This window comes from Anolis carolinensis, chromosome 2 (assembly GCF_035594765.1).
Source record: "Anolis carolinensis isolate JA03-04 chromosome 2, rAnoCar3.1.pri, whole genome shotgun sequence".
Taxonomy (NCBI): domain Eukaryota; kingdom Metazoa; phylum Chordata; class Lepidosauria; order Squamata; family Dactyloidae; genus Anolis; species Anolis carolinensis.
Window position 1 is genome coordinate 209,405,344 of NC_085842.1, and position 23,809 is coordinate 209,429,152.

At 38.1% G+C, this 23,809-nt stretch overlaps 1 protein-coding gene across 5 annotated transcripts in view; it reads right to left on the bottom strand.

Moving 5' to 3' along the window:
* The window catches only part of cbx5 (chromobox 5), a 61,504-nt gene extending 37,885 nt beyond the window's left edge, over nucleotides 1-23,619 (bottom strand). For 2 of the 5 annotated variants that reach the window (XM_008103625.3, XM_062971634.1), the window contains exon 1: nucleotides 23,239-23,431. The gene's annotated coding sequence lies outside the window, so the exon portion shown is untranslated. Of the gene's footprint in view, nucleotides 1-23,238; nucleotides 23,432-23,470; nucleotides 23,489-23,549 lie in introns of those variants that run through there. The other 3 variants (XM_003216670.4, XM_008103624.3, XM_003216671.4) reach the window with 3 other exon arrangements.
* Nucleotides 23,620-23,809: the final 190 nt, after the last annotated feature.

Below are 23,809 nucleotides of genomic sequence, written 5' to 3' on the forward strand. Positions count from 1 at the left end.
GATTATATGGCAGCATAGAAGGGACATAGGAGATCAAGTTAGAATTCAAAAACTTTGGAACTTAAGACTTTGAGATGTAAAATATTACTTGTGGTCCAGGGACTTAAAAGGTATAAATGTAAAGACAATTGGTTTGATAGATTTCCTCTGTTTAGCAGGTAAGTACTGCAGAGAAAAATAAAATTCAGACATTTTAACATTTAGCGGGGTGGCAATAGGGGGAATGAATAGGACTGACAGTAAAGGTAACTGTTAAAAGGTTAACTATGGACTACAAGAATATTGGAGGAAGGTGCTGGATGTTAAGGAAAATAAATTACATAAAGTTTTGTTTTGCCCCTACCATAAAACTCCTATGACCGGTCTAATTTGGTACATTTATTCAGCATGATCAGCCCTGTATAGTGCTTGAACCACCCCTGAGCACTGATTCATTGCCTAAGAAAATCCTATGAAAATCACAGGGTTGCCATAAATCAACAGGCAATTTGATGGCACATACACTCATGGCTTAAATGCAATGGGGGAGGGGATAACAAGTAACAGAACTGCCTCCATCAGTTGAGTTTGGAGAATGTTATCTCTCCTTTATGGCAGCCCTCCAATATCCCCAAAACCTGTTTTGGAAGGCTGAGATACCCTTTTACAGCTGGTTTTCAGGTGGTACTGGGAAAAAAGCTATCTTGTATTGACACTGCTGCACCAGTACAACACTGGGTTTAACCTAAGAGAGCCCCTTAAACATTAGTCATTATTTCTCAAGGAAATCTAGGAAATACATTCAAAACTCAATTGAATATAATTATAAATCGGCACTCCTTCAAAAAGAACACAATCCTCTTTAATGGAGTAGGGAGAAGAGATGAAAAGACCACAAAAAGGGAGTTCTATTTTTTTTTAATCATGTTTAAACTACTTGTTCAAATGCTGTCCCCCTTTGGTCACATTATCCTAAATGTGCATGAGCCCTGTGTAAAATCAAGATTACCCACAAAAGAGGAGGTGTGTGTGTGTATCACACAATATTGTTTCCAGTATATGCCTTCTTTCAACTGAATGGTGTGACACATGCATTAACAGACTATTTTTAAGTAAATAAATTTCAAAAGCAGTGCTGCATAAACAAGAGAAAGCTGGGTTGAGAAGCCAAAATGAAAAAACTGAAATTGACTTATTCAACAGTAGAGCTTTACTGTTCCAACTACAATAAACCGGACTATAGCCATGCTGGTATTCATGGATCAGTAGTTAAAGTTCTGTCACAGCTAGTTATAAAAAGGCATATTTTCCAGGGATTTATAACAGGGCTGTAAAAATTCACTGCAGCTTGAAATATGGCCTTATGAGGTCTCAGCCCTGACTGATGTTTAATACCCCGCACCCCACCAACAAAAAAAAAAGGAAAAGGAATGTGCCTGTGGAAGAGAAATCAATTACAACATTTCAGTTACAAGACTGGAGGAAGGGAGTAGTTATAGTTGCTTTGTGCTCTTATAGATTATACAGCTTCCAATTTTAATAAGTTTGAATTTAGCAGATGATTAGTCCATAAACACTGTGTGGTCCAGCTGTGCTTGGCACAGAAATGTTATTTAACTTTTATTTTAAAATTGTGCCCATGGCCCCACCCTTACTGCAAATCTTTGTCACTGTGGAGCATGCACCACCATCACCATTAATTACACTTTCCATATGCAGACAGAAAGGTCGATGTTGTAGCCTTGCATGAAACAAAATATAAGAGCGTATAAAGTGCTTAATAATTTCCCAAATCAGAATGACGTTACTGGCGTCCTCGAAAATACGTATTTTTAAAAAAATAATACAATTCACTATGTTTTAAAACAAATTAATATAAAACAAAAAGGCTTGTTCTGACAGAAACAAAGGAAATTTCAGGTTCAAGCAGGCTCCATTTTCTGATTTGGAATTTCCAGACTTGTGTCAGCTGGGGTTAGGCAGCTAACACACTAGAGCGGTTATTACAACGCATTCTTGGGCCCAGAGGTATCCCCCACCCCTAAGGAAGCAATACAGCAATTGGCAGAGCTTGATTCCCAAAGAGGGGAGTTAACTGTATTTTTTGTGGTCTTGAACAAGTGCGCTTCCTAACTTGTACTATTTGGATCAGGGATTTTTTTAATGCAAGGTATGCAAAACTCGTATTCTACATAAAAAGAAAACTCATAAAGAGATGAACAGGTGAAAACAGTATGCAAAAACACACTTGAGATTTTACCCTTCTGTGAAAGATAGCCATCCAAAGATAGCCTAGGCTCCTCCAACAAAGGATGTAATTATGCACTGGAGGCATTAAAGTTCAAGGACAGAATAAAAGGGTGAATGCTTCATGTGGAAGGCTAACAAAGGCTACAACCCTGCCGGCACTTTACAGCAATGTTAACACAAAGCTGTTAGTTGCCCTGTCACATATGTGTTGTGTCACATATGTGTTGAAGGCACACAGCCTTCAAGTCTTTTTTTTTTTTTTGTTATGACGACACCCAAGGCTAACCTCACGGAGGATTTTCTTGGCAAAATGTGTGGTTGCCATTGCCTTTCTCTGTGGCTGAGAGTTTCTCAGTTGATACACCTGCATTTGGCATTGGTGACTCAGTTAATGGGCCCTTCCACATAGCTATATAACCCAAAATATCAAGGCAGAAAATCCCACAATATCTGCTTTGAACTGGGATATCTGAGTCCACACTGCCATATATTCCAGTACAAAGAAGAAACTGTGGGATTTTATTCAGTTGTGTGGAAGTGGCCAACACAATATGCAATCACTGTAATACTTTGTACACAGTTTTAAATTTGTTATTTCCAAATGCAAGGTAAGTATATCTCAGAAAAAATATCCCTGTCTATTGAATATTCTGAGAAGAGAATGTTAGAAAATAAACATTTCCAACTAGATTTTCTCATGACTTATTGCATTTTCGTCAACACAGATCTCTGTTACTCTAACTGATTCAAGCTACAACTCCCAGAATGCTTGAAGAGTTCCAAATATGTAACTTTTACAAGTTCTGCAAGGGATTAAAAATAAAGGAGTGCAATGTAAAGCAAACACATCCAGTCTTGGAAAAAGAAGGATCCCATCACATCAACATAGGTTTAGTCACAACCATCCCCTGAAAACCAATATTCATGCTACATAAAAAAACAAATTGCCATTTAATGCTTTTTTGTTCAATACTGCAAGATGTACAACCCACTTGAATAAATACCAAAAGAATATGGTGTGGATCTCATAGGGTATTAGCACCATACTCAGTTATAAGCTTTTTTTTCTTTTTGAGCTGGCATTGAGGGGCAAAGAGAGACTGAGATTTTAACCTTCAAAGGATTTGAAAATGTTACATTTTAGGTATACATTCTTCAAAAATTGCCAGAACAGGAGGGCCATTGGCAGTTGGATGGAGGATTTTTCAACAGCAAGGCAAAATTCTAAGCATGAACTTTCAACATATTCATCTTGTTTCACTTATCTTAATCTGACTATTTATAACTGCTTCTGCTAGGAGCCTTACCAAATAAGAGACCAGGGCTACTACTAAAGCAAGAAGCTCAGCACTGTGGCCCAGATTCATGAAAATAAAAATTATTTTATGAGTCGATTTTCCACTTGCAGCTCAAGGGCTGGTTCATAAACTCTGGCTTTATTCCCCAACATAACTATTACCGAGTCTTCTATGCTCACCCATAGAAAGCGATAATAGGAGAAAGGAAAAAAATAATTAGAAATGTGTGTGTTTTATATAAGCCAGAGTGCCATCTGTTATTTGTAAGCCATATGGAAATGGCGTTTACAATACTTGAGTAATACCGTAAAACAATTCCTGTAACAGACCATTTCAGATTCAAACAGTTAGTTACAAAAACATAATCAAGGTAATGCATTTCCTATAGTAACTCTAGTCCACAGTGTTTTGTTACGCTTCCCACAACACTCACAACACACTATTTGAGCCAGAAGTAATTCCCCTGAATGCCTCCAGCTTTTAAATGTTAATACAGGGCACACTGATGAGTCTGAAAACAGATCATGTTGAGTTTTGCCCATCTATCAAATGTAACTGGATACATGAAAAAATTAATGTAAAAAGGATCCATAACAAAAGGAACAACCTGATTAGAAGCCAACAAGCAAATCCTTTTCTTTCCACTTAAATTCTTTTTTAGTTAAAATATATTACAAGATAGCATTTTGCCGGTGTATCTGAGACTGAAATGAGTCCAAACTTTCTGTATTTACAAATACCATGGTGTATATATAAAAATTGACTTCCAGTTTAGGAGCTGGTTCCAGCTACGGGATTCCACATCCCTGCTTCTTTGTACACAAACTCTCCAAGTATCAACCCTGAAACTGCACAGCAATATATGTCTTCATCATGAAGTTGGAACTAGGGAAAACTTTGAACCTGGGCAAAATTTCCAAGGATTTGAGGGAGAGAAGTTCTCTCCCCCCACTTGCACATTTCCCCCCCTAAAAAACTGAATAGAGTAATCAACTAAATGTTTAAGACAGTGAGTTCATATGCTCCCACTAGCCGGGACTTCTAAGCACACACAGGACCTGAATATTGAAAAGAACTTTTCACGTTTTGCATAAAAAGGACCATTTTCACGTATATAACCCTGCAATACAATTTGGATTCTGCCAAGCGTATCCCTCCTCTGCCACATTGTGTCAAAGCCTTTTCTAAGCACAGCCTCAACTCTTCTTGCCTACTTTGCATTCCTTCATCTTTTGGACCATAGAAAACACTCATATGGAGTGGGGAGGAAACTCATCTCAATCCACACAAGCCTTTCATTTTTACATGTCTGAGAAATACACTTTATTTTTAAAAAGATCAAAAATGCCAATCGTGATAGCTTATAAAATGAGATTTATCATACATTTCATGAGCAACATTAGTACTTTTCTTCACCGTTTGTTCCCCTCTGTTCTTTTCTCTGAAAATGTCTACTTTCTGTCTCTATTTTACATTGTGGAAGTGGCTAATTTCAAAACACAATATAATTTTCTTTTGCTTAAATAGTGATGGCTTCTTCTGTTTCCAGTACAGTAGAGTTTCACTTATCCAACATAAACGGGTTGGCAGAACGTTGGATAAGCAAATACGTTGGATAATAAGGAGGGATCAAGGAAAAGTCTATTAAACATCAAATTAGTTTATGATTTTACAAGTTAAGCACCAAACCATCATGTTATACAATGAATTTGACAGAAAAAGTAATTCAATACGCAGTAATGCTATGTAGTAATTACTGTATTTACGAATTTAGCACCAAAATATCATGATGTATTGAAAACACTGACTACAAAAACGCGTTGGATAATCCAGAACGTTGGATAAGCGAATGTTGGATAAGTGAGACTCTACTGTATTAACCTTTCCCTTATTTCACATGAACTAGCAAAGAGTGAGAAATGTTACACTTTCAAGTTCATCAGTTCATAGCTTTATCAGCAACATCTTTTTAAAAATTAGTAGTAAACTCAGCAAGTAAACGTGCAACAAACATCCAAATAAAGTACACTTTCAATGTCCACAAACATGAATATTATGAGCATTTAAAATTATACATAGAAATACACTTTAACATTCCTAAAGCAACAGAACATGAAGCATGACAATTAGGGATGAATTAAGTTCTGGAAAACGTAAACATTTATGCAACACATACAGCACTTTTGTCACATTTTAGTACTAAGAAATAAAAATATTACTCATTACTAATGTTTGTATTGACCATCAGGTCTATTATTATTATTGTTATTAGCTAAAGTAAGAGAATGACTAGATTTCTAAGGATGCTTTTGAAAAACCGTTGCCTATTTTTCCATTTCCCTCTAAATATTTGTTTTGATTTGGGGGAATTCCTCTCCTACGACTTGAAAAAGTTTAGAAAGTTTACATTTTGTAGAACTGGCTATCTGCAATGCATTTAACCTATTATCCAAATCTGAAGCAGGAATCCTTTTTCTAATATGTACAAAAGATTTTGGACATCCACATTAAGGATGTAACATCGGGCAAACTAAACATAGTTATGTACTTTGTTTAACCAAGTAATTATTCTCAGTTACAAAAGTGAGATTCTTCTTGGCTGAGAAACAAGATAATGAAATCACTGCTAGATGTTAGAAGCTATATACGAACCCAAATCCAACCGAAATCACTGCACAATAGGGATCTTCTCGTTTTGGAGCACAATGTTTGAATTTCACATCAAAATCCGTTGTGCTTAAACAGTCAAATCTGCTTTTTTCATTGAATTTCCTGGGTGTTCTATAAGCCCTTTGGGGGCTAATTCTAATTTAAAACCAGCTGTCTACAAACATATCCAAACAAATTATTGATAAAACATTATAAAAATCAGCAAACCATAAAATCATATTCCAAACCACGAGTGTCATAGCAATAAATGCTGAGGGAAATAAATATATTGGTATCATATAAATGATGTGCAACTTTTTCAATACATGCTTTATTGGAAGGAGGTGTTCCAGACAGTAGAATACACCATGGAAAAACCAACACTAGAAGATGAGAGAAGAAGGGGTCACCCTTCCCTTGCACAATCACAAGCATGCTAACCAAGTCTGGGATAAATCTTCACCATTGCTCAATACATGTGACATGTTTTCCAACATTTAAATGTGCTTGTTGATGGAAGCACCTGAGCCTCAGTCTCCTACTCAACCATGATGGTCCTGAGTTTACTTACAAACTGATTAGAGATGGGAAGGCCTAAAAATGGAAAAATGGGGAGAAAAACTGATTTTTTTCCCAAACCATTTTTCCAGAAAAATTGAAAAATATGGAGAATATGTCCTTTTCCAATGATAAACAATATCTATCTATCTATCTATCTATCTATCTATCTATCTATCTATCTATATAAATGTTCTGACCATTTCTAACTTAAAGTAAACAGCGAAACTAAACACCCAAAACCCACAAAACTTGGCCATAGAAGACATGGTCATCCCCGCTGTGTTTAGACACAAAAAAACAAGAAAAATAAAGTCCTAATTAGAGGGAGAGGAATAATTGTTTTTTTCCCATTGCTGCCAGTTAGAAGGCTAAGCTCTGCCCACTTTGTCTCCTAGCAACCCACTCAGCCATTTAATGGAGCCCAGGGCTGCTTCAATCAGACCTCTTCCACACTGCGTATAAAATACAGACTATCTGATTTGAACTGGATTATATGGCAGTGTAGACTCAAGGCCCTTCCACACAGCTATATTATTCATTTAGAATCTTATATTATCTGCTTTGAACTGGATTATCTTGAGTCCACACTGCCATATAATCCACTTCAGTGTGCATTTTATACAGCTGTGTAGAAGCCTCATATAATCCAGTTCTAAACAGATAATATAAGATTATAAATATACAGTAGAATCTCACTTGTCCAACATAAACACCCCAGCAGAACATTGGATAAGCGAATATATTGGATAATAAGAAGGGATTAAAGAAAAGTCTATTGAGTGTCAAATTACATTACGATTTTAAAAATTAAGCACCAAAACATCATGTTATACAACAAATTTGACAGAAAAAGTAGTTCAATGCACGGTAATGCTATTTAGTAATTACTGTATTTACGAATTTAGCACCAAAGCATCACAATGTATTGAAAACATTGACTACAAAAACATTGACTACTAAAAGGCCGACTGCATTGGATAATCCAGAACATTGGATAAGCAAATGTTGGATAAGTGAGACTCTACTGTAATATGAAATAATTACTGTGGTATAATGATACAGAACAATATAATCTCTAAAACCAGGACAGTAAATAAAGAGCAACACTCTGAAAGCAGGGAAATTGGGAATTCCAGAAAGGAAACAATCAGGGCCAGCTAACACTTCCCAGTAAAGGATTCTCCCAGGCAGGAAGCAAACAGGCTTTGGAGCTGCAAGGCCATTAAATGCTAATCAAGGTGGCTAACTGCAGTATTCATACCTGCCACACTGAGACTATTAATTGCTATTCAAACTGGCCAACCAAGGATTCTGCAAGGTAGAAAGCGGCCAGGCTTGCAAGCAGCAAGGCTATTCAGTGCTATTCAACCTGGCCAACCAAGATTTCCCCTAGAAAGAAAACCCTCAAGCTCAGAAGCCACGAGGCTACTCAGTCCCATTCAACCTGGCCTAGCAAGGATGCCCTATGTAGAAAGCGGCCAGGCTTTTAAGCTGCATGACTATTCAATGCAGTTCAAGCTGGCCAAACAAGGATTCCCCTACAAAGGAAGTAGCCAGGCTTCAAAGCGGCTCTTTGATTGAGGGTGCTACTCCAGCTACTCCAGAAAACGGCCAGGCTTTGAGGCTGCAAGGCTATTCACTGCTATTTCACCTGCCAACAAATGATTCCCATAAGCCACAGCAACGCGTGGCCGGGCAAAGCATGCATAGATATATATATAAAACTATATAACATGAAGACCTTAATAAAAGATTTCTGAGACTTTTTGTTTCTACACACTTTTTTCCAATTTTTCTGGAAAAAAACTTCTCTCCATGGATAAAAAAGGATAACAGAACTATGCATTTTCTTCTACTAGCATGTCCACTCTGGTTCAAGAATTTTCTGGTAGACTATGGCTGCCACGCTAGTATATTTGGCCGACTGTATCCACGGATTCAACCACTTATGGGTTGAAAATATTCTGACCCACTTTGGTCAAAAAAAAACCCCGCAGAAATAAAACCATTTTGTCATTTTTTTCACACTAGTGCATATGAGATTTTGGTATTCACATGTGGTCCTAGAACCAAATCCAGCGCCTCAGGTCCTAGAGACAAAATCCATCTGCACTCCTACCACCATGATTTGGTGGATTCTCATTTTTACTACATTTTCCCACCCTTATGAACATTTTAAACACCTCTTCAAATGCAGTGAGTCCTTCAAGCCAACATAATGTATTTTCTGAAATTCCATCACTGGAATGTGGCCCCACAAGAACCCAAAATTCTCCACTTCTGTTTTAAACAAGGTTTATGGACTCAGTGGATTCTGCCCTCACAGCTGTTTTCATAAATTCATAGTGACATAACAAGCACACAGTAAGCTAGTGCCCCAGTTTCTGAAACAATACTACAAGGAAAGAATAGTGTGATCTCCTTAGGCCTACTCTCCAATATAAACCCACAAAAGACAAGCCCTCAAGAACTCTCGATCATATATTCGAAAAAGATAATGGCTGGAGTTTAATCTTCTACCCAAAATTTGATGAAGGGCTTTGCGGTGTCTCTTTAAATGCTCAGTATAGTTTTGTACTCTGGTATCACTCCAATGCATTTGTCAAACAAATTATATTTAAGCTATATAGCCTAGAACTTAGACACATAAAACCAAAATAGTATTGAACTTTCATCCACCCCGTGCAAGGGTACCCTTGGCAGCCTCTTAACCATCCATTATAATCCAAAGCAATTTCTCTCTGTAGCAATTTAAAAGCTGTAAAAAATATAATGGCCGATGACAGGAGAAACAAACCACACCAGAAGTTATTGAACCTTGTAGGTTCTCTCAAGTGTCTCTATTGACATTTAAGTATGAGTTATTGTGCCACAATATCATAAAATGTGCTCAGTGTTGCAGATATATTGTTATTTAAATGGCATCCCCCTTAAAAAAAATCAGCTCCAAAGAAGAAGTATCTCCTTCTTGTAGAAAGAGAAAGCTTTGTTATAACTTTGCTGCTTTGGAAGAGGAATTTTGGTTACTTAATTGAGCAAATGACAGTCTTCCTCCTGAACCCTAGTATTACTCAGTTGATTAAGAAACAAAAAATCCAACAGCCCTGGATTTTAGAATGAAAATGTGTGAGTAGTGAAATATGGAATTTTTTTCATCACTAGGCATGGCATGGTCGGTTATGAAAAATAAGTTTTTTGTGCTTCATAGTACACAAATTGCCCTTCTTCCCCTCAAATCCCAAACACAGCTCAACATTTTTTTAAAAAAATGAAATCCACAACCTCAGGTGCTTCTGGACAATGAACCCAAAACTCAATCACTCCACAAACTTTTACACAAGATATATTTGCACTGTGAAAGAGTAAGTTATAAGAAGTTCACTGTAGTTTTTTTTACTGATGTCTTTAGTTGATGGGGTAAGAAGCCATTTTTAATTTGTTTAGATTCGGTAGGAGAGATTGCTGGCTTCTTTAGGATTATAACATTTGTTTCTTCCATATTTTCTTTTTCTTCTCCTTTGTAATGTTTGTTTTGTAGATGCTATTACATCACAATAAATATAATTTAAAAAGTGAATAATATATCTATATAGTATCATAAAGTATCTTATTACAGGAAAACGGACACCCCCATACATGAGGAAAAACTGAACTATAGGGGTGTTTAAAAGAAAAATGGGCTGTCTCATTTTCGGGTCTTCAAACAGGCTAGATGGGCATCTTTTGGGAGTGCTTTAGTTGTATATTCCTGTATAGTAGGGAATTGAACTATGTAGCCCTTGTGATTCCTTCCAACTCTAAATTCTGTGATTCCAGCTAACATTAAGATCACAGGTAAAGTGTATTAATAGACAAAAACATAAAAATTACAAAGGTATAATTTTAGTGTAGAATTTTGCTTCACAATGACTTCGTTTTTATTGTGCGCTTTCCTTTTTTATGAACGTTCACCCTAATGTTTGTTTGGTTGCATGCTGCAAGTCGCTTCTGCTTGTGACAGAATCAGCCATCTACAAAGATGTTGCCCAAATGTGTTATGATCCTGCAGGGAGGCTTCTCTCATGTCTCCGGCCCATCCTTTGTTCAAATATCAGCCAGCACCTTAAATCAAGAAATAGTTTTCTAGGATCTACAGAGAGTCACGCAGTAACACCTCAGCAAGCGAGAGTCCAAAAGTGGCAGGCTAAAACTCCATGGCACACAGAAGACTTGGAAGGCGCTGAACATACTGCACTCTGGCACCACGAGATGCAAAGCCAACCTTAAGAAATGGGGCCACAAAGTGGAGTCCATGACATGCGAGTGTGGAGAAGAGCAAATCACAGACTACCTACTACAATGCAACCTGAGCCCTGCCACATGCACAATGGAGGACCTTCTTATTGCAACACCAGAAGCATTCCAAGTGGTCAGGTACTGGTCAAAGTACATTTAGTATAATGCCAAGTTTTTAACTTCGTGTTTTTAAACACATTTTACAGCTGTACCCTTGGTTCACTTCTGACACAATAAATAAATACCCTAAAGTTCCATTACCAGGTTTTCTTGACAATATTTGTTCAAATAACTTTACCATTGCTTCCTTTTAAGGCTGACAGATCTCAATGATTTTTTGTTGCCAAGTGGGGATTTGAACCATAGTCTCCTAGAATCTTAGTCGAACACTCAAAGCCCTAAACCACACTAGCTCATAAGGAATACGCCACAAAAATAGCAGGATAGCCTCCCCGTAACCTAAACAGAAAGCTTGTAAGCCTAGAAAAAGCCTTTGTTCTACAGAAGAATTGCAAGAATATCAGTAGAATATCACCTTCATGCATAGACTTAGCTTACATTTATTACAGTTTCAGAAGTTCACAGCAAAGTCTGGATCACTGGATGATTTATAGCCACATTCCAGTGACTCAAGATGAACCACTGTCTTAGAAGCATTAGCATTTAAATTGTGACAACTAGGCCTTCCCATTAACACTCTATTGAGATAAATAAGGGAAATTTACACCTCATTCTGATGCAATCTCCACATATATGGCTATAAATACCAGACACAAAAGGTGATCTTCTTGCCCAGAAGATTTCTCTAAACCAGCTCTTTTGTTTCCCACACTCCCGGTCTATTTCACATTACTGCTGGTCTGGCTATATTGTTGTGTGCCTTCAAGTAATTTCTGACTTATACGGTAACCCTACGATAAACCTATCACAGGGTTTCTTTCCTTGGCAAAGTATATTTGGCGGTTTGCTCTTGCCATCCCTAAAGCTGAATGTGGCTTTCCAAAGATCACCTAAGTGAGTATTTGAACCCTGGTCTCTTAGTATCATAGTCCAACTCTCAAACCACTCCACCATAATGGCTCTTGAATTGTTGGGTTATTTTAGCTTAAAAGCTCCCCTGTCCTCTAAAAATAATACTAGAATAACTGAAACAATCCTCACACAACTTTTTTGGAACACTTGTTTTTTGACCCACAGATCTGGATTTGGAAAATTTACACCTCCCAATTTTCCTGCCACATGAGTGGAGTGACTCACTGGGTTGCAACTGAAAAGCATTTTTCTAAACTCTGCTGTTTACCATGATGCAACAATCAAATAATATGTCTTAGCACCAGAGAAAACTCAGGCAATTCAGAGTTGGTTGGCTTGAGTTGGTTGGCTTGAAAAACTGGAGTGATTTCAATCATCTCATTGAAATTTTTGGATGCAGGACTTTTGATAACTTGAACTGAGTTTTTCTATTTTTTTCTATTTAGAATTCAAGAAGAGATGGTATGCAGAAATAATTTTATTAATTGGATAAAGGCAATCTATAACAACCAGTCTATCAAGAATTTACCAAGTCATATAAAATACAAAAAGGCACAAGGTAAGGGTGTCCTCTCCCCGCCTCCTCCTTTGTCTTTTATTTTGTCTCTTGTAGTTTTAAATAGGACTGTAAGACAAGAAGAGAGCATTAAAGGATTGAATATTTAAAAGAAACCTTTATGTTAAGGTCATTTGCAGGTAATCTAGTTGAAAAATCTTCTAGAGCAGAGCTTTCCAAACAGTGTGTAGCGTCACATTACTGTATAGGTTGCAATGTGTTGATGTGTCGCACAAATATAACGAGAAACTTCTGAGCTACATGAGATTGGTTGTGTCCCCCATACATTCTGTTTATGTATACATAGTGTCCTCATCTCTTATAAGTGGTTGGTTTAACCTCCAGTTTGCTAGTAAAACTGAAATACAGTGTCATGGAATAATGCATGCCCAAAAAGTGTGTCACCAACATAAATTTTTGGAAAGCTCTGATCTAGAGTTTTGAGGTACCTTTAAAGACACCAAAAGAGTATGAACATATGGTGAATCTTAATGTTAACAAAAAACGGAGAACTTTAAAGATGAGAAAATAAGCTGAATTGAAATTAATGGAGAAGTCAAGTTTTAAAATTTAGAAGATATTTCTATATTTAGGCATCACTGTGATAAATAAAACCCAATTTAATATTTTTCTATCTCTGTAAAGCTAGTTTGATTTTATTCCAAGTTTTAACATAATTATCCAGAAATAAAGAAGTCTTATTTAAATGCACAACCTCATGAGCTCCTGGAAAGTGAAAGTCAATCAGCCAAACTTTCAAATACTCGTGCATTGTCTGTCTGTCTGTTGGCATATCCAGCCCGTGATCAATTTTTCTGCTATAATTTTTTCCGTGTACGTTTACATTTTATTTCAATGTACTAATTTTTCAAAGAAACATTTTAGAAGTATCACTGTGATCTCCAGCCAGTGGTAGCCAAGTATGTCTGAGAGAGTTAGTTTAGGCTCCATCTACACTGCAATATAATGCAGTTTCAGAATGTAATTTAACTGCATTATATGGCAATGTAGACAGGGCCCCAATCTATATATATGAGGGAATAACAATATTTGCTGGAATTGATGTGAAAAAAGAGAGGCAACAAAAGATATATTGTGAAGTTCCAAATTTGCAGTATGAGATTATTACTATTGATGTCACTACCTTCTGGATTTTTAAAAGAATTATTAGTGTAGTACCTGAAAAGTTTTTTTAATGCTTAAAAATAACTTTATGAATGTTCGGTGTTTTAGGAAAGTACTGAATATTAGCCCAATTCTGAAATACTAGCTAGAGCTATATAAGTGACTAACATTTCTTTTTATCAATTCAGACCCTTTTGGTGCCATCAAGCATATACAAGTTTGTGAATGGAAGGGTCTACAGAAAAACTACTGAAATGTTTATTAAGTTCAAAAGAGGATGAAAGATGCATAGCCGTCTGTCCAGTGAGCAGCACTACTGCTTTATTTCAGAAAGTGCAACAAAATAAAAAATTTAGCATAGTGCCTATTGTCAGTCAATGGCAACCTGACTATATAGCAAGGGTATATAATCAAATTTTGTTCAGATCTCATGAAATACAATTTCCACAATATGTTACCAATAGCCATGCTGTCTTATTATAGTCTAGAATATCTGCAGAATAGCAGGTTTCTCACCCTCCTCTACAGCAGGAGTGGAGAACATGTGCAGAGGGTATGCCCATTCGAAAATTCTGCTAATATTTACCCTGAGGTTCACAGTATATACAATACAATCTCCATATTCACAATATCAGTACTTGCAATTTTATTTATCCATGTTCAATAAAATATCCCTAGACATTTAGGTGCTCCAGCACAACTCTATTGTATTCTTTGACCAGAAATCCTTCATTTCAAAAGGGTTTGCTATTATCTGCAATTTTCTGTATCCACGTGAAGTCCGGGAACGTATCCTCCATGGTCACCGGGGGTTGTACTGCAATTTAAAATGAATTTAGTTCTATCTTTTTACTAGAAATAGAAATACGTTACAGATTTCTACAGAAAACTTTGATTATTAGTAGGGCTGAAAAAATATACATAGAAACTTATTTTGCCTTTTGATAATAAAAAGGTTCAGAATAGTATGTGGTTTTTTTTCCTTTCTGAAAATCTTGGGAAGAGGAACAAGATCCTCCCTGCCTGACTACATCTCCCAAGTATCAAACCGAACATACAAGGGTGGGAGAAAGGACTTTTGTCTGTTTGAATCAGGTGTGAATGTTGCAATTGGCCAGCTTGATTAGCATTGAAAAGCCTTCCAGCTTCAAGCCTGGCTGTTGCTGTCTGGGGTGGGTGGGTTTGCAACATTCACAATTATCTTAAACAGACAAGAGTTCTTTCTCCCACCCTGGATATTCCACAGATATATAAACCCCCTGCCTAATTTGCAACAGACCACAACCTCTGGTGATGACTGCCCTAGATAGAGGTGAAATGTCAGGAGATAATGCTACTAGAACATGGCCATACAGCCCAAAAAACTCACAGCAACCCAGTGATTCTGGCCATGAAAGCCTTCGATAACACAACATGCCTCTTCCTTCTCTGATTTCGAGTTACCTGACTTTCAAGTGGCTTCGTATTGCTCTGTAATCTTCTGGGTCTGATGCTTATTGATATAGAATTCCTAAGACATAATTTAAGGGTAACATTATTAATAGAGGGAAATTAGAACTGAAGCAATTTTTAAAGCAGTTTCTTTTTATACATAGAGATAGCAAACTAGTATTTGCCCAAGTGATGCGAATTACTCACCCTCAGATGTGTTCTGAAGTCTGTAATTGAATCAGATATAACTGTAGTCTTTCTCTGATTTATGAAGCATACACAGTGCCTTGACCTGCTTCCCATCTTCTGATGCATAGAAAACTAAGATCTTAGCTCCCATTTAAAAGATGAACATGGCTGTCTTAGGATGATAAAATAAGTATGTTCCTCTCATTTTGATCTGATTAAAATTTTGGATTCCTACCCATCCAATAAATCCAAAATAATAAACATTTGATGCTTTTTCAGTTTTTTCAATAGAAGGCCCTCAAAATCCCACTATAGTTCAGGAAACATTTGCATTTTAAAATGGATTTCATGTAGTATAAAAGAATGAAAAGAAATCAAGCTGTGAAGTTCACTACATATTCTTGAGAAGGGGAAAAAACTGTCTTCAACCTTATCCACATCATCAGGACCTTTTAAGGATGAAAAGAGATGTTCACACGTCTACCTTGCTGAGCTTCTCACAAAACCAATGGTAAATGGACACAAAAGAACAAAGTATCACTATTGCTCAAAAACATTCTATCACTATAGTTCTAAAAAGCAATGGGCAAGGTAAAATGTCAGCATTCCATACCCCAGTATGTGTCTAAAGAAAAGCAAGCTGCATTCCACTTGTGCAACACACTGAATTCCCTCAAACCAGCAAAGTAATTCCTATGGATCAGAAGTCCGATGGAAATGGAACACAGGACCACACACTGCGGAACTGGGGTACCATGAAACCAAGCCCCCATCTATACTGACCATTTAGGTCTCTGTAGAGCAGGGCTGCACAACTTGGCCCTGGTAAAGGGCCAACATTCCCCCCCCCCCCCTGCCCGAAAGCCTTCTGCAGGCCACCCCCTCCTCCCACCTGCCCTGCTGAAGGGGAAGCCTTGCCCCTTCCCCATCCTCACCAGTCCCTTTCTGGATTCACCCGTTGGCCAGAGGAAATGCCTTTGTGGGCCACATCCGGCCTATGTGCCGGATGATGTGCAGGCCTGGTGTTGAGGAAGATTATCCCCAAGGCAGCCAAATTAGGGGAACTGGGGGGGGGGGGAGGAATCTGAACTGAATAAAAGAAATATATAAGAGTTACATTGCTCATTACAGAAATTAGTGGATCTTTTCAAACCCTTTACCATCAGTGAAGCCACTAGTATGTAGTAATGCAGAAACGTTTCTTTTTCATATACTGATTTCAAATAGGCACCCTCAAAAAACATGAAAATAAAAAATCACTTTTGTCTATACAGCTGTCTTGTAAGCAAGTCCTCCATGATTTATCCATCCAAGAATGTTCGGAAGCAATTTATCTTCCCTTTTGCAATACCATTACCACAAATGCTTCCATCAGAAAACAATACACACAGCTTAATTTCTTCATTTTTGTGCCCACCACACTACAAATAATATTACATAATGGCCATTTCTGATCCTCAAACCAGCAGCAGCCATCTTGCTGAGAAGCATCATAGATGTTCAAGACACATAACATGATTTAATCTTCAAAATGATATATAAACCTACTATGAAAAAAGGCTCTTAAACATTAACTCATTATTTTGGCAGATACAGTAATTTAAATAAAAATATCACTAGTCATTTGCAGTTCATACGCTTAAATTACTAAAATAGTTCTGCTTTAGGATATGAAGAAGATTTTATTAGTACCGCAAATCAGTAATAAAGATGTTTTGTTACATATTTCAAGTTAGCTTTGGACAGTTAATAAGCAAATCTGCTTGTTGTTCAGGAAGTGCTCAGACAGCCTGCTGAGGAAGACAATATACAGTAACCAGATAAAAGTTACATTATTAAAAAAAGAGAAAAAAAGGTAAATGATAGTTGCCAATTTGACCATTGCAACTTAATTAGGTTCTATTTTCAAGGAAAAATTCATTAAGAAAGTCTATGTTGTGCCAAGCCACTGTTAATATTGCTATATTGCTATTATGTAAACAATGAAAAAACCTAAAGCGTAGAACTTGACTAAAGAATTAGTTTACGTTCTTCCAATTAATTGTATTCCAGTAACCTTTTAAAAAATACTGATTTAGTATTGGCAATGTCACAGAAATTTGAAAAGGAAATCATAGTTTTTAGTTTTTTATTTAAAGACAAAACACACACAGCACATATACAAAAGTATGTTTACACAAATTGCAAGTTTCAGTGTTCTTTTAAAAAAAGAACTACTTATCTAAAGTCTAATACTATCCTACTACTAAAGGCCTATTTTAGCTAACAAAGCGTAAATACAAAATTGAAACTGACAAGAACAGATATTTGCACAAAAATAATACTAATAATAAAACATAGATTAGTCTACACTCTCTCATGTACTGTACACAGATTTTTTAAAAAAATCTCTAATCTATTCTCTTTAAATACTATTATAAATTTATTCTTCTACTTTTAGTAAAATTCTACATATTCCTAAAACCTACTATTGACGCCGGACTTAGCGCGGACACCCGATCGGCATAGCCCGCCGCGGCCCAGAACTCCTGAGCTCACAATAAACAACCTTCTCCCCATTATGGAAATCAGAATGTAATATAATTATAGCACAATCCCCATATCTGCAAGTCTGGTATTTGCAGTTAATCTATCCAGGTCCAATAAAACATGTCCTTTCTAGAAATATTCTAGATCCTCCAGGCAATACTATGATATGCTTCTGTCAAAAATTGACATTGCTGGAGTGCCTAGAAAATTATTTTCTAGGAATTTTCTGTTTCTCCCAACATGGATCTAAGGTACATTTCAGTGGAGGCTGTTTATTTCAATAGGGTTTGCTATTACAGTAGAGTCTCACTTATCCAACATAAATAGGCCGGCAGAATGTTGGATAAGCGAATATATTGGATAATAAGGAGGCATTAAGGAAAAGCCTATTAAACATCAAATTAGGTTATGATTTTACAAATTAAGCACCAAAACATCATGTTATACAACAAATTTGACAGAAAAAATAGTTCAATATCCAGTAATGCTATGTAGTAATTACTGTATTTACAAATTTAGCACCAAAATATCATGATGTATTGAAAACATTGACTTCAAAAATGTGTTGGATAATCCAGAACATTGGATAACCGAGTGTTGGATAAGTGAGACTCTACTGTATCTAATTTTCTGTTTCCACAATAAGTTCAGGAAGATATCCCATGCGGATACAAGGGTTCTACTATACACTAAAGCTGTATCATGGCCATTTAACAAAACAGAATTAATTAAAAGGTGTATTCCTTAAAAAGTAAGCAGTGAAGAAAAATATGTAAAATTTAGCATCATTTATGAAACAACAGCCATCCATATATATGCTACTCTACAGCAGCAATTCTGGCTTATTAACCACAAGCACACAAATTGAAAACAGAATGCATGGCACACTGTTGATTCACACAATAGTTCAAAAATCCAGGATTTCAGGTTTAAAGCAATGTGCAAACAACACTGGTAAATCACATTTTGCAATTATTATGATGGGCTCCCTATTGAAACTAGAAACTCGCAGGTCATTAAAGGCACCAGGACCTAGGAGAAATCATGCTGCATTACAACAGGAACACCTACTAACTCACAAGGATGGATTCTGTTCTCCAAATCTATGTCCCCCCCCCCCCACCCCAACTGCAAATAGAAAGTTCAAAATTACGTGATTTCTGGCTACTACAAGTATAATGCCATCATTTTATCTTCTGAAAATTATGTCCAGTAATTACCATTCTTCATTCATATGTTACAAATATTTATAAGACAACGCTCACTTTAACAAGTTTTCTTCTAAACAAGGTTGCACAAGATTACCCCACTTAATCAAAGGAAGTGATCTAACTTAGTATTCTTATATGTGAACAGAGATCTACACTAAACCTCTAAGCAGAAATAATTAACCTGATTTTGTCTCTAGCTGACCAAAAGGTAGAGAAACACAACATATTTCTTGGCAAATACGTATGATGTGTGTGTCTTATGGCAGCTCTAAAAATGTATTTTTGTTAAGGGGAGACCCTAATTTTAGAAAAGGCAGGTTTTTGAAATTTCCCTTCGTATATCTGCTAACAATTAGCAGGTCCAGGAATTACCGACACTGCATTCACTGAGGACTTGGGAGTATCTGTTCCACTTCTCTTCGTCTCCCTATAATTCCCTACACATTTACCAAACCAATACCAATCAATTCACTCCTTTAAATACAGCAGACAATATCAATAATGTTTTAGAACAGTGCAACTCAATGTGGTGGTGCCCAAAACAGCATTGGTCCCTAAACCATTGGATGCTGTTATCTGGCAAGGTTCCAAGTGAGAAGGAAACTGTTGACAATGGGCATACATGGGAGGGAGGGCTGCTGGCAACCCCCATCAGATAGCCTGAGAAGCACTTTTGTGTGTACCAAATTTACTCAATTCTAACACTCACCTTGTTTGGCTAAATCACATTGCTAAAACTGAGGTTCGCATTACATTTGATGGTACATTAGAATCACATACCTAAACGTGTTTGCATTGCTGGGCAAAAGATCCCTGCTGGGGACACGGGAGAGAGAGAGGCAGTAATGGCTGTGAAAAGGCTGGTAGGAAGCTGATGTTGGCCATGAAAACCTGGTAAGAAGGTCAGACAGACAGGCACAGCTTCCTAATGACCTTTTCACAGCCGCCACCACCTTGCATTACATTTGAGAGCAAATCCTGTTTTTGCAATGCACACCTTCAAAACTAAGGTGCACATAACATTCAACAACACATTATACCCAAGTAAACATGGGTACTGATCCCATGAAGATCAGTACCTGCTCCTGATATACTTACTTCATTCAAATCAGCTCCTATGTAGGTGTGTGACAGAGAGACATTTCATTACCCTTAGCTCTCTTTTATACAGGTTGAATATCTCTTATCGAAATCCTTGGGATCAGAAGTGTTTTGGATTTTAGAATACACTTACATTTGCATGTATGTACTTAATGAGATAGCCTGCTAATACACACATAACCTAAAATAATTATATAGAACAATATTTTTATTATTTTTCTGCATGAAACAAAGTTTGTTATCACAGCCACCTATGAGAAAAATTGTGGACTATTCTGGATTTTGGAATTACAGCTAAGGGATGTACAATCTGTAATATATTACACTGTTCAATAAAAATAAGATTCAAAGCAGAAATAGCATGGGAGAAAATGGTCACAAAGGAAGCCACCTACCAAAATTTAGAAACTCAAGCAAAGAAATATTTGCTATGTTCTAGGTCTTAGTTGTCGCACAAGAATATTTATTTTTGCTGCTCCTCATAGTAAAAGCTTTCCCACATAAAAGATTACAGAATTTACAGGAACATACATTGTTTTAGTATACATCAGGACATTCCTGACCCATTTTTCTACACCACACATCCATTGATGGATTACAGGATTACACAACACTTAGCAGTAACAAACTTTATCGAATTCTTGGAGGACAAACACAAGACTAGGTAAAGTTTTCAAGTTATTATATTTCAGGCACACTTTTCAAATCAATTTTGGTCGCAATGTAAGGATGGGGAAATCACAATGGGACATCAAATACTGCAATACTGTATAAATACAGCATAAGTATATGCTGTTTGCCAATTATAGAAGAGCCTATACATTACAGTAGACTTTCAGTTAAGTGGAATTCAAGCAACGGGAACTCTCAAGCCATTAAAAAGAAACAATCAGATCACCCTCCCCCCTCACCCTCATGTCTTTTAGGAAAGAACTGAAGACATTCCTGTTTGAAATAGCTTTTAAATGAACTGCAACAGAAGCCTAATATTTTATAGTACTTTATTGTCACACGGGCAATTAATCACCCTGAATAGCATTGAAAAGCTTTGCAGCTTCAAAGCTTGGCTCATTCCTGCTTGGGGGAATCCTTTAACTCTAAAATCAGGACAGTAAATAAACAACAACACTCTGAAAACGGGAATTCCAGACAGGAAACAATCAGAGGCAGCTAACACCTCGCAACAAAAGATCCTCCCAGGCAGGAAGCAGCCAGTCCTTGAAGCTGCAAGGCCATTAAATGCTAAGCAAGATGATTAACTGCAACATTAACACTTGCCTCCAACAGACAAGAGTTCTTTCTCCCACTCTGGACCTTCCACAGATATATAAACAACCCTTGCCTAGTTTCAAACAGATCTCACAACTTCTGAGGATGCCTACCATAGATGTAGGCAAAACGTCAGGAGAATGCTTCTGGAACATGGCCCTATAGCCCGAAAAACTCACAGCAATCCAGTGATTCCGGGCACGAAAGACTTCGAAAACACATAGAACCTAATTTATCCGGTAACTACCTGTAAATTGAAAATCTACTGTGGTAAAAACCCACCTACACAACACCACAGAAATCTCAGTTCTTAGGTTAAACTACAAAAATACATGCCACTAATTATTTTACAGTGAGATGTGTATTGCTGAAATAATATTCCCATAAGAATTTAGCAACATCAGGGAAAGCCACTGCCTTTTCTGTTTTGAAATCATCCAAAGGCCCTTCCACACAGCCATATAACCCAGAATATCATGGCAGAAAATTCCACAATATCTGCTTTGAACTGGGTTATCTGAGTCCGTTCTGCCATATATCCCACAGTCCTTCCAGACAGTCCCTATAAACCAGGATCAGATCTCAGGTTTTCTGCTTTGGACTGGATTATGAGTCCCCATTGCCTGCATATCCTGGGATATGTGGGATTTCATTCAGCTGTGTGGAGCGGGGCCCTTCCACATAGTCATATAACCCAAAATATCAAGGCAGAAAATCCCACAATATCTGCTTTGAACTGAGTTATCTATGTCCACACTGCCATATATTCCAGTTCAGAGCAGAAAATGTGGGATTTTACTCAGCTTTGTGGTAGGGGCCCATGTTTATGGGATTCCGAGCTTTGCAACGAGGACAGCGCCGGGGAATGTTGGCAGGCGTTAATTTATTGAGCAAAACATGCACAAGAAAGGATCTGAAGGGCTGTATGGTCTGCCATGTTGGCGGACCGTGAGAGACACTGAAAGCACATGGACAATTCGGAGGTCCCTAGGGGACACTGGAAATAAAAAAAGGTTTGACATCGAACACGAAGAACATTAGAGACATCAGGCTAGCTAAAATCGTTCCCTAAACCATGGATTTTACTCTCTTAATATAACAGACTTTGATTTATTATTATTTGGTTGCTGTGAGTTTTCCGGGCTGTGTGGTCATGTTCCAGAAGCATTCTCTCCCGGCGTTTCGCCCACATCTATGGCAGGCACCCTGAGGTTGAGGGTGCCTGCCACAGATGTGGGCGAAACGTCGAGAAGGAATACTTCTGGAACATGGCCATATAGCCCGGAAAACTCGCAGCAACCCAGTGATTCCGGCCATGAAAGCCTTCGACAACACATTATTACTATTATTGAAAAGCGGGCCTTTATGAGCAGCACAGACCACAAGAGGGCAAATAACTTCCACGAGGGAGGAGGTTCCTGGCGGGAAAGCCGCAAGCTCCGCCCACCCCCAAACTCCTCGTTATTGGCGAGAGCCCACGTCGCTCGAGAAGCAGTCCACCAATCCCGCGAAAGAATGAGAAGCGGGCGCTCGCTCTTTACGCTCTGCGCCCCCTCCCTCCTCTCAGCATTCTGTCGCCCGGACCGCCTCCACACCCTTCGACCCGCCAGACTGTCACTCATGCAAGTTGGCCCTGCCCACCCGCAAGCCCCGCCCCTTCTTTCAACGGTCCTACAGTGCGGTTCAGGCAGGCTCCCAATCACTCCGAGACCACGCCCCCTCCCTCCGAGGGGACCGGCTTTCGCTAGCACGCCGCCCGCCGTTATTTCCCGTGGTCGCTCACCTGGGGGGTGGAAAAAGTAACGGCTCGGTGCGGAACCAACTTCCCCCACCCCCTCACAGCCGCCGCTCTGCGCAACGCCCGCCAAAACAGGTTCGCAGTGCGCACGCGCCGAGCTGGGGCCCCCTCCGCCCCCTTCTCGCGCTGGCGTGAGGCGCGCGCACTGCTCCCTCCTCCTTTTTGACTCAAGGCATTAGCTTAATACGCATGCGTGGCTTTGTAGGCTCCGCCTCACCATCTGCTGCTGCCTTGAAGCAAGCTTTTATAGACCTGAAGGGCCCTTCCCACCTATTTTCCTAATGCCCCGCTCGCACCTTCACCAAAGGCGATGAATAGAGTTCTTTCAACCGGCTAAAGGCAAAACGTTTTAAGGCTCCAACTTAATTCCCGCCTCTGTTAAAAGCTAACCAACCGGAAAAATAGAATCTGAGTGCGTAAGCCAATCACAAGAGAGATGTGTCCTAAATTAACCAATGAAGGGAAAGCTACCAGGGCCGGGGGAATGTATTGCCTCAGAAATGGCGGAGGAGTAACAAGGACGAAATTGAGGATTGACACGAATTTTACCCAATAG